We start from the raw sequence: 12,076 nt of genomic DNA, 5'->3' as shown, positions 1-12,076 counted from the left end.
GTGAGAAACACAGAAAAAGAATATAAATGGAAGCTTTTGCTCTTTTGGAACCTATCTCATATTGACATCTGTAAGATTTTTCAGTCATCTACAGACAGACTCAACCATATCTGCAACAAAATAGGATGACATTTATTGTTGCTAATGATACAGAATTCTCTGTGCACATCGGGTCACTAAAATGAGTACTAATCCCACAACTATCTAAGGTGCAACCAGCAGAGTCCAGGTCAACAGGCAAGCAGCCAATAATTTGGCCAGCACTGAATTTCATCTGCCTGCAGCCTCTATCTACTGATTATACAATCAATACACACCTCAGATGAGGAGAGCTAACAACTGACCCGGACAGATCAATGCCAGCAAATAAGCACTTCATGACAAAAAGTTTGATAATTACTATTTTGAAGCAGTGTAAATGTTGTTTCTATTGTAACAACATTCATGATGATACTGTTATGATTGCACTGTTATTTTAGGTTTAATGTTAGGCAATCAAACTGCAGTGGTCTACATATCAACAAACAGCATCAAAAGAAAACATCAAATTGTCCCTATTCTTTTGACATTGTCACCAAAACATGTTTCTATGTTACTGGCCCTAAATGAATGGTAATAAGTGACAATTTGATGGAAAAATACCATTTTCACAGCTTATAAAAATCATGAAATATAGATTGATACATGTATGACTATTTCTAGACCCCAAAGAGAACAAATAGCCATTTTTGAGCCGGAGTTTTAAAATAAATCTGGTATTGCAGAGCTGAGGGATCTTCCCCAACTTCTTTTTCACACCCTCTGTTCTTGAAGGCCTTGTGCATTTTTTCCCCAAAATTATATTTTTAGATCTTTATTGAATATAGGCAATATAGTGCAATTTAACCAAATAGCTACTTTTAACACTATATGCCATTGGGAAATTTGAATGTTATCTTACTGTCTGTTTATTAATCACATTATTAGTAACAGTAATATGCTCGCACTAGTTTATTAAATTTATATCTCATCTTGCATTCAAGAATTCAAGGCAGTGTCCAGCATGTCCTCCTTCTCTTAGCTTCCATAACAATAACCAAGTGAGATGAATTAGGCTTGGAGTGAGTGACTGGAGCAATTTGTCCAAGTACTTTCTGCACTAGGATATCAGAAGAAAGAAACTTAAGAGTACTGTCACATTTAACATCAACTTTCATCCACAAGCTTACTTTGCAGCAGGTTTCCTTCATATTCATCTATGAAGCACTAGGTTACAAATTTCAGATGAGACTGCTGAAGAAATAACTAGCAAAGATTAGTGACAGGAAAGTTAGCAAGGCAAGCAGATGGTTGACTTCCTTTTCTTTCAGGCATTCCATGTCTGTTTTCAGGGAATGAGGTCAATAAATCAGCCAACTTACTCCTCAACATTGGATCTTCTGTTGGTTAATTTCTTGTCAATTCTTTCATATTTGCTTTCTGTTATTTAATCTTTATCACATACTTCTGCTGAATCTGAGATGCTGTCAGTGAGTGCAGGCAAGGAATCCTGGAGGCTGACTGAATCAACCTTAAGCAGAGGGGAGTCATTGGCTCCACCACCGCTAGAATCATTCAGGCCAAGATAATTGTCTCTGGACACACACACCCATTCCACTTCTTCCCCATCCTTCTTAATCAAAGAGATGCCCAGCAGGATCATAATGCTCTGTGATAGCCATAGAACTATACCATTGGTATCTGACCCAGTACATGCAACAGGATGTATTTTGGTGCATAATCACAGATGATGCTTATGCTAACTCCGGCAACATTTAGACAACTGGGAGCCACCAGAAGGATGGGAAACACACTTTATACAATTATACAGAGGTGAAACAATAAACCATGGATGCCCTTACAATGACATAAAAGATCTGATCTGGGGCACATTAGGTGCTACTGTGACCTCACTATTAACACTATACCAATAAATATGGCTATAAGCTTAGGGATTGGGGGATAGTAATTATTATATAAATGTAATAAGTAGCCCCTATTTTCGAAAAAGATGGAAGGGATGACCAAAGCAAATTATAGACATACTAACCTACTTAGCAGAGTCAGGAAGACTTTTGTGATGGAATTGACATCTGACTCTGGTAATGGGGAGGAGCTTCAAGAAAAGGTTACTAAGTCTCAACAAAGAAGAAAGCATAAAGAAAAAACAACCTTACCTTCAGTTTGAATTTGTTAGATAGGTGATAGTAGATAAGAAACTCTGACAGGGTTCCAAGTTTTAGTTTTAATGTTCTAATAACAACAAACAGCATTCTTGAAATACCAGCTGTTCGTATTTTTCATCTTGCCTTCTTGGAAAGGATGCCAGCCCTGTGCCTGACAACTGCATTGGAACTTAGGAAAGCTTTGTACAAAGTGTAGTAAAAAACCAAAACATGAAAAAAAAACAATTTGTTATTCCCCCAAACATGGAATTATTAGACCCCAGTCTCACCATCTACTTCCAATTCAACAACTGCATTTACAGACAAATCACAGGAACAATAGGTCTTCAATCTCAGGATACATAGCAGAAATAGTTATGAAACTTCCAGAAAACATAATCCTTTCTAAGATTAGACTCAAAATATGGATACATATTTGTCAAACTAAAAATTAAAAGTGTCTTCAAATGTTCTGTGATAAAATTTGCCATAGAAATGGAAAAGAAGAAAAAAACTCTCTAGCCAGGGGTGTCAAACTGCTGGCCCACGGGCTGGATGCATCATCCGGAAGCCGCGCCTACCCCATTGCCGGCAATGGCAAAACAGTCCCGATACGTTGTGTGACATCACGTGACGTCGCGAGTTTGACATGTCTGCTCTAGGCATTCTCATCACTGATGTTGGCAGGCTGTAAACCAAGGTTTATGAAAACCCATCCACAAGAGCCAAAAACCTTCAAGCTACAACCAAGATCAGCTGCATAAGAACTCTCAGCAGCCAAGCAAAATCACTCTGTACCTCACCAGCACTCAGAAAAGCAGAACTCAATGACATCCAGAGAATATTCAATAAGAATAACTCCCTCACCCAAATCAAGAAGTGCACTAGGAAGCAAAACAAAGAAGAAAACATGGACAACCATAATAATACCTCTATATGTAAAAAATACATAAAAACATGCCACCAGACATAACTGTGGCCCACAAACCTACAAAAACTTTACAAAGTTTCTTTTTTAAAAAAATACTCTACACTAAAACAGTTTGCTGTGTAAACTAAAAGACTTCATATCCCACCGAGAAGAAACAACCTCATATACAGAATCAAGTCTTGTTTGCAGCCAGCTGTATGTAGCTCATAGAGAATACTGAGTAAAGAATTATGTGCAACCTAAGTGCAAAAGGAACCAAGAATAGAAGTACCTAACAACTACTTAGACATCTCCTCCCCAGTCCAGTCTTTCTCAAACAGTTCCTTCCAAACCAAAAGAACTATGAAGCTGCTAACAAGGAGTTTTGGGCCCTGAAAGAATCTTTTCAGTTGGCATAAACTACTTGATGGGCTAAACTGCTGACCTCATGAATTTATACTTACATCTGACTCTTTAAATCAGTTGGTTATAGCTATTATCTTATTTTAAACATTTTATCCCTTATTTCCTAAATCACAAAAGGAACAGGGAGATGCTTTGTCACATAAACCAGAGTATTCCATCCCTTACAATCTTCTACTCATCCCCGAAACTTTTGCCCTTCTGACAATTGGCCCACCATTGGAAACTCTTAGGTCAAGATGTCCTTTGCATGGGATAATTTTTTACCAATGGTTAGCAAAACGGTTATCTTGTCATAAATATATATAAGAAAGATGAAGGATATGTATTGATTAACTGACACTGTTTATGATTATTGTTTCTCATATTCACTATAGCTATTTACTATTATATTAATTAGTGTTATTGAACATAGGTACCCGGACAATAGTCTGTTTGCTAATGTTGAAAATGTTAATGGGGGGTAACTCCATTGTTGTTCCCATCCCTGACCCAATTCCAACCCTGATCCCTACCACGAACCCCAACTCCCATATTGACCCTATCCCCTCCCTAACCTTATAAAATTCAATAAAACTTTATTTAAAAAAAGATGCCATTTGAATGGCAAGAGAGAGAAGGAGACTGTCTTGGCTAAAGCTGAGAAGGAAAATTGAATGGGAGGAGCTCCAGATAGACAAGACAAAGAGGAAGAAACTCTCTTTCTTGCTGCCTAGTGTTAAGTATAAGACCAAAAGTGTTTGTAAGGGGAGGAAGAATCTCCCCAACTCCACCTTAAGAAGAAATGGAAGTTCTTCTCTGAGCCCAAGAGGAAGAAGATAGGGGAGAGGAATTTGCAGGAAGGAACCAGGAAGGACTTTCTTTCTTTGTCAGTGAAGAAATGGAAATGGAACAAGCTTGAGTCCTGACTATCTAAGACAGTGTTTTCCAACCTTGGCAATTTTAAGATGCACGGATTTCAACTTTCTGAATTCCTCAGCCAGCCATTTGAAGTTTACATCTTCAAGCTGCCAAGGTTGAGAAACACTGATCTAAGAGATGGTGTCTCCCACAACAAATGCATATAAATGTTAAGATCTTCAGGAGATGTCATGTCTGGAAAATGACCTGACAGCCTACAGGTCTTTCTTTCTAGTCTTTTTAGTGAAAGAAAAAAAATCTGTATTCTCAAACTGTAAAACACACTCTCTTGGGAGTTCTGTTTGGCCCCTACTTTTTTGGCAGCCTTTTAATTGTTAATTTATTTTAGTATTGTTGTGTTAATTTTAATTTATGTATTTGGCTTTTTATATTTTTTCCACTTTTTATATTTTTTAGTCTTTTTGAATACTGACCAGAGAAGAAAAGCAAGAAACAAATCAAATCATGTAAGTGCTGTTCTATTATAACGAACAATTAGAACTACATTTTTGCAATTGCAATCACATTTTTAGATGGATATATTCCGCTTTGTTTCATCATGTTAATTGATAGGACATGACTCTGTAGGCAGCTTCTCATCTCAGTATCTTAAAATGAGAGCTTACATAGTGCTACTTCATTTTGCAACTTACACTGCTGATGTTGTTGCCTTCTTTACTAAAAATACGTTAAGGCAATTCTGAGAGTTCTGTTTGGAGGAGATAGTAGTGAACTGTAGTAGTTTTCTTTATATTTCAGCCTATATAGGAGATGCCTTTCATCTAAATTTCTTCTGATTCACAAAATACCAAGTTTTTTATATTATAAAATAAAAGAGGAATCTGCTCAGTTCTGAACTTCTCACCATTAGCTATGCTCCTCTAAATTTAATTTTCATTATGTTTTTTTCTTCTACTCCCGTTTCTGTGTCAAGCTTGTATCAGGTGGAAAAAATTCACAGAGCCATTTGTTTTATGTTTTAAAACAATCTGATCTCAAAAAGATCTCCATGGTTGGGCCTGATTAAATCCTGAATGTGAGACCAACAGGAAATCCTAGGAAAGTTTTTTTAAAGATATTCCCTAAGAAAATAACAACAAATCATTTCTGTATTGTTTTCAAGAAAATGATGTGATCATTGCATGGAAATCATCAGGTACTGAATTAAATTGAGTCACATTTGTGAGATGGGCAGATACGCACAAACACAGAGACATCCACATACACTTTTGAGTAATTATTTCAGAGATATTTACTTACCTAAACAAACCAATTTACCCCAGGTGGAGAAAAATCAGTGGGAGAAAGTACAATGACCTGTCAACTGCCCCATTGAAATTCCTTGTGGGAAGCTGGCAGGGAGCATCAGAAATCTTCCTCCCTTCTCTTCCTAACAAGCAGGAAATTGGCTGCTGCCAGGTGGGGGAGTGAGGGAGTACACAAGTGGCTGGCAAAGTACAAGTGCACAGAGACTGATAGAGAGTGCAAGAGAGTTACGGTAGTTACACACACACACACACACACACACACACACACACACACACACACACACGGTTCTCCATTGACCTTGTCCCTGCAAGCATTGCAGGGAGGAAGTTGCAAGTCCAAAGCCAACAGGCAGGCAAACAACTGCTGCCAGGTGGGGGAGGGAGCAAGGGAGGGTCTGTCAGAGAGTGTACAGGTGGGTGAGACTTTGCTAGAAGGAAGAAGGCAAGACATTTCTCCATCAGGCTTCCAAATTGACTTGAGGGAAGCTGTTGGGACATACTGAAAATGAGAATCACATGATCACAGCCTACCACAGTAGCAGTGCTGCAAATAGCAGCAACGCAGGTATGCTGAAGCAGAGAAAAATTCTAAATTTCCTTTGAGAGTAATGGGTCCCAGCATTCTGTAAGTTAGCCCACTTGAGATACTTTTGTTGACAAAGCTTTGGTCTACAATGCAACATTTTGCTCAATGTAAGGTTACAAAGTATCAAACAGACATAAGTTTTACTAGTGTTATAATACAATTCACAAACATTCAAAGGAGCCTTAATTTTGCCACAAACTGTTGCTATTGCAACAGTAAGAATCCACCCAGAATCATCTTATGGTTGAGATGGGCGACAAATAAACTAAATAAATAAAACAAATCTACTCTTGCTTTCCCCATTCCATAAGGGAACTGGAGTATCCAACCTTTTGTGTTTTATTGTGTTCAATACTGGGTAAAACTGTTCCCTGCTTAGCAATGTTAGTCACCAACTCATGGAGCTCTCTTAAGCATTTTTTTTTTAAAAAAAAAAAACACCATGGAGTTATTTTACTGTGTTCTGTGAAGAGACAAGTAATGGAAATAAATAGTCCAGAAGCTAGCTATGCCATTTGGGAGGAGATAAATAGACAGGTATTGATTACATATGTACACACGCTAAACAGATACAAATAATCAGGCAGACAATTGAGAAAAATAACAGGTAAACAGCTATTGTAAAATCATTACAGAATCTATAATTTATTGGTGCTGATATCCTTCCCAATTCCAAATATGATGATTTTCCAGTTCTGATACCTCTCTCTATTTTTTTCATTTTATTACAGCCTTGTATATACTATGTTTTGCTTTTCAATATCTGCTCATTACTGATAGTTGCCCTCCCAGCAGTGGGAATCAATTCTAATGAAACCCTCCACAAAGAAATCGGTTGCCTTGGGCCACAAAAATGTATTTTGCAGAGATATTCAGCCTCTCACGATGTAACACTTGTCACCAGTTCTTCCACAGATACAAGCCGCAGCTGCAACCAGAAGTCAATAGCTACCTGTCTAAAGCTTTCCCTTCAAAGCTTTCCCTGGTCAAATCTATCATAGCCTGAGGAAAATCACCTGTCCATCCAGGAAGATAAAAGATACCAAACAGGTGCAAGAGCAGAGAATGGGAGAAAAAGAATGGACATAAATGCAAGAGTTTTCCAGTGAATGATACATGGTTGAGTGCCAACTCACTGTTCCTTAAGATTTCCTGTTCAGCATTTTCTGCTTCTCGCAGACTCTTCTGCCTTGCGACAGATTCAAAGAATGTGATGTATATTAAAAACCTTTCTCTCTCAGATGGGTTCATTTTTATTCAGGGACAATTTTGCTGACTGACAGGTAAGCATTTGGTGCTGAAATTGGACCTGTACAAGAGCTTTGAATTTCATTTGCTCCATTACACCAGTGCATGAATTACTGGGCTTTTCACTTTGGCATCTTTCCATTATTTTCAAATAACTGACATGAACAAAATGACTCTTCTGACATTTGGTGCAACAAATTTGTTCCAAAAAGAATAAAATATTATTAAGCTGCTGTACACACTTGCATTCTACAATCTTCTGCCCCCAAACTATAAGTGTCTAAATAGTAGCTGATATTGTCAGATGTAAAACAAACAAAACTTAGCAGTGCAAAGATACCCTGGAAACTCATCTCTCTTCTAACATTGCAGCCATGCAGGCATTTCAATTTGTGAAGTTCTTCAGTCTTGATATTGTATATTTTATTGCATACTTTTGCTTACTATAGTTTTCCTTACAATGTTATACACAGATGGAGTTATGGTACAGTGCCAGCTACAATATCCCCGCCTATGCACAATTTAACTTAAGTGCTCAGAGACTGTGATATTTATTTGCATTGGGTGGGCAGAGGAAGAGAGAAAATATCCTTCAGAAGTTAGCAGATTTAGAACAAAGTGGGATAGTTTTATATTCTATCATTTTCCATCATGCAACTAAATAATTTATCATGCACAATTTATGATTGTATTAATTTTTTTTATCCTCATATATCTAGGACTCCTAAGCAACACTGCTTGGCCTTATCCTTGGAAGGATGCCCAATTTCCAAATTTAACCATCTTTGCTGAAGTGTATTTGAATCCTTCTTTAATAGCTATTGTCATAGCTATTAATAACTCCCTTCAAAAAGACAGAAGACCTCACAGCTACATGACTACCTGCCTCTATTTGCTTGCTGTCTATTCCTTCTATGAAAATCCAGTATCTCATTGTTCAGTCATGGATATAGGTCTGTTAGATCTTTACAATTACACTACAATTGGTTACACCTTAATTCTAACATTGACAAGACAGGTAAGGAAAGAAAAAGGTTATTATAAATTGGGGAGCCGAATGAATGAGATACAGTTTCAAGCTTGTAATGTAATAGTGTGATATTTGATTTATGATATACAATATGCACAAACCTACATTATAATAACACTGCACAATTTTAGTTAGGACTTAGATTGGTGCATTATGACAAAATAATATGAATTGCAACATTAAAAGCATTTAAAATGGGCTAATTTAAACTTGCATGGGGGGGATAACATTTTTCTTCTAAGAAAAGTAACATACTATGGCTTTATATGAAAGTTTTTGAAATAAAAGCTACAGTATTTATTAATCTTCAACTAGGTGCTTGAGAAAGTTGTAGAGATGTTTACTAAATTTACTGAATACTGTACACATTTGAATAAAATAACTGGAACTACCTGCATCTTACTTACTGCATTTTCAAATGTATAATTACCATTCCTGATCATCTCATATATCTAGAGTCTTCTAAAATGAACTGGTACACATTAACACAACTTACAATTGTGTGCATATTTGCTAAGAGTATTGCCTGTACTTGCTGCATTAAGAAATATTTACACAATAGCGGGAGTCAGATACTAATTTTTCACAAACATTTTACATGAGTTATTTGAAAGCAGTCCAATCTGTATATCTTTTCAATAAACATCTTATTTAAACATCTGTTCAAAAGAAACAGAATCTCATCCCTGTTTCATCATAAATTAATCACACAAAGAAGGCATTTACATTTTTTGTAGCAATTGTGATCATGATTATGGTGTATCTTTTCATTTCAACAAAAATGTTATTATTTAAACAGGATAATTCATCATTCAGGATTTAATGAGATTTTTTAAAAGAGAGTTACTAGGAGTAATTATTTCCAAAAGTATGATGATTAATCTCATATTAGGTCTTTATAAAGTGGATATTTGTATGTAAATGAATTTGCAGTGTCTTCCAGTAAATGCCTTAGTTGTATTGGTGTGGGTGCACTTTTAGATGGAAACCACTCCCACCCCATACACAATTCCTTGTTAACTGTTAAACTGATCTCACCTTTAGAGTCAGATTTCCAAGCTGGATTGCTATGGGGCAAGCAGGTACAGGGGCCGAACCCACTTGAAAAAAAAACCACATTTTTTTCATCATCAAAAGAAAAATGGCTCTGGAAGTCAGGAACCACTGTGGATAGGATATGCTCATGCCAGCCTAAAATGGCTGGTAGGATTTGAGCTGATCACAGCTCAATGGTCACTTGACCATGTTGACTGAATGATGAAGCATGTAAAATTAAGTCCACAAATAAAGACTAATACATAAATATGACTTTTCCGGCAGGCCTGGGGTTTATAAAATCTGACCCCTGGATGACTGTTCTTGTACTGTTTGTTTTGTTATGTTTTATATGTTTTTATTGTTAGCTGCCCAGAATCCTCCGGGAGTGGGGCGGCTTATAAATTTTAAAAATAAATAAAATAAATAAATAAATATGTTGGGGCAAGATGGAAAGCACCATGTTTACAATGTTCCTTTAGTCAAGAAAAACATAAGATTGGGTTAGGGATCTGATGATGGTAATGATTTCAGAGTTAAATTGTATTTTCTATAAATATTTCCATTTATCAGTCCTGAATAACGTGCATTTAGTTTTAATGCATGAATTCAACATTTTCCATATAATGAAAACTTTTCTATATTTCCATCATGACTCCCATTTATTGCTTTTGCTCCAAGCAAAATAACTTCACGCTGTAACTTTCTTCACAGAGAAGCTCCAATGACAAATCTTTCTGATAGTCCTTTTTTATTTCTTTCTTAATTCTTCTCTAAATTTTATTGCCCCGAACTGTACTCCATATTTCCAGCATACTTTCATCTTGTTTTTATATTAGATTATCATATTGGTGATTTATTTTCAATTTCCTGTCAAGCCCCCAAAGGCTTGCCATATGAATGGGGACGGGGGAGCACAGATACCAACCCACCAGCCCGGCCGGCAGCTGCGCAGTGTACCGCCACACCCCACGGCCGCACCGGGCGAGCCTCCACCGCACGGCCGTTTTCACAGGATATACGACTGATACCAACAACATCGGGGGTGTTACCGAACTCGGGAGCGCCCGAGGGCCGCCTGCTGTCGACGAACCCGGAAGTCTGTGAGTTGCGACGGCTGCCTGCAAACGGAATACCGGCGGGCGGACCACCTGCGGACCAGAGGGCCATACTCCGGCGGGCAGACCCAGCGTGGGAAAGCGGGGGGTTGTTCCCTAGCAGCCAGGACGTTCGGCAGGGCGAGTTTAGCGGCGGGCAGCTGGCGCGCGGACCGGACGCTCGGGCGACGGGGTGTGGGGGCGGTGCTCCGTCGGGGAAAGGGAGAGCACAGGGAAAGGGTGGAGCATTTATGCATATCGACCGGATGTTGGTTTGGGATCGGGGCCGGGTCCACAGGGTGGAGCACGTCGATATATTGCGTTGGGAGGAGACCACTCCCACTGCTGACTTTGCCTTACTTGCATAATAAAGTGCTTGTTGGATGTCAGTGTGTGCCGGTCTTCTTTGTTCCCGCTCTACCGGCGACGGCGGATACACTGATATAAAGTCAGCAGTCATCACTAACTTTTCTCCAGCCTCCAGCTCCCACGTGCAGTAAACGGCTAAGGTATGGCGGAGGGGATGCAGGGGGCCGCCTTGGTTGAGGGAGAGGTGGCGGCTGACGGGGCGGCGGACGGCGTTCCAGTGCCAGAGCCGGCAGCAAGCCAGCCAGTGGTACGGCCAAAGCAGCTACTGACTGCAGTTCCGGGACTTGATGTGGGGGAGGCAGGGGCCGCTAAGCCACAGGAGGAGTGGTGGCAAAGCCCAGCGGTGACTGGAATGCAAACCGAACAGCTCCTAACACCCAAGCCCAAGCTCGGTCATTCGGGGTGGAGAGAGAGGCGTGCCACCATGGAGGACGACGAGGACTGGAGCTATTCGACGGCTCCGGGCCAGGACACCATGGAGATCTTGCGTCATCGGTTTGGCGAGGCAAGCTACCAGGGCGCTACCAATATGTGGCAGGCGGAAGGGGATGCTTCGGGGCGCACCCCCTCGTCTAGGTTTTGCCTCAGTAGTCCGCGGCTGCGGTTGCCTAAGCCCACAGGTGGCCCTGGCGTCATGGGTCTCCCTTCGGACGGACCGCCGGGTCAGTCGCATCCAACCCAGCCGGGCGGGCCAAGGAATGTGGCGAGAGGTCCGGCGAGGACAGGGAGTGTGGAGAAACAGAGCTTTACGGCCGGATGTCCTAACATCGTGCCAGGCCAACCCCAGGGGCTGTGGGGGCCAGGATATCCATGGGGGGTTCCCCCTATTCCCGTCACGTTTGATGGTAACCCCGACCAGCTGGCAATGTTCCTGGGACAGGCCATAAGCCACTTGGACCAATTTGCAAAACTATATGTCTCCCAATGGGCTATGGTCGGTGCTATTACCGCCGCCTTGCGCGGAGAGGCGGCCGCATGGGCGGCCGACCTGTACAGTGACCATGCCCGGGAGCTGGGGAGTGCGGGC

At 40.0% G+C, this 12,076-nt stretch overlaps 1 protein-coding gene across 1 annotated transcript in view; it reads right to left on the bottom strand.

Moving 5' to 3' along the window:
- LOC120317024 (calmodulin-lysine N-methyltransferase-like) overlaps window positions 1-5,793 on the bottom strand; it is a 118,658-nt gene extending 112,865 nt beyond the window's left edge. The window contains exon 1 of the mRNA XM_039363266.1: window positions 5,677-5,793. The gene's annotated coding sequence lies outside the window, so the exon portion shown is untranslated. The remainder of the gene's footprint in view (window positions 1-5,676) is intronic.
- Between the last annotated feature and the right edge of the window lie 6,283 nt (window positions 5,794-12,076).

This window comes from Crotalus tigris, unplaced genomic scaffold (genome assembly GCF_016545835.1).
Source record: "Crotalus tigris isolate CLP2741 ecotype Arizona unplaced genomic scaffold, ASM1654583v1 scf7180000017590.881132, whole genome shotgun sequence".
NCBI lineage: Eukaryota > Metazoa > Chordata > Lepidosauria > Squamata > Viperidae > Crotalus > Crotalus tigris.
This window is presented reverse-complemented; position numbering and strand designations above follow the sequence as displayed.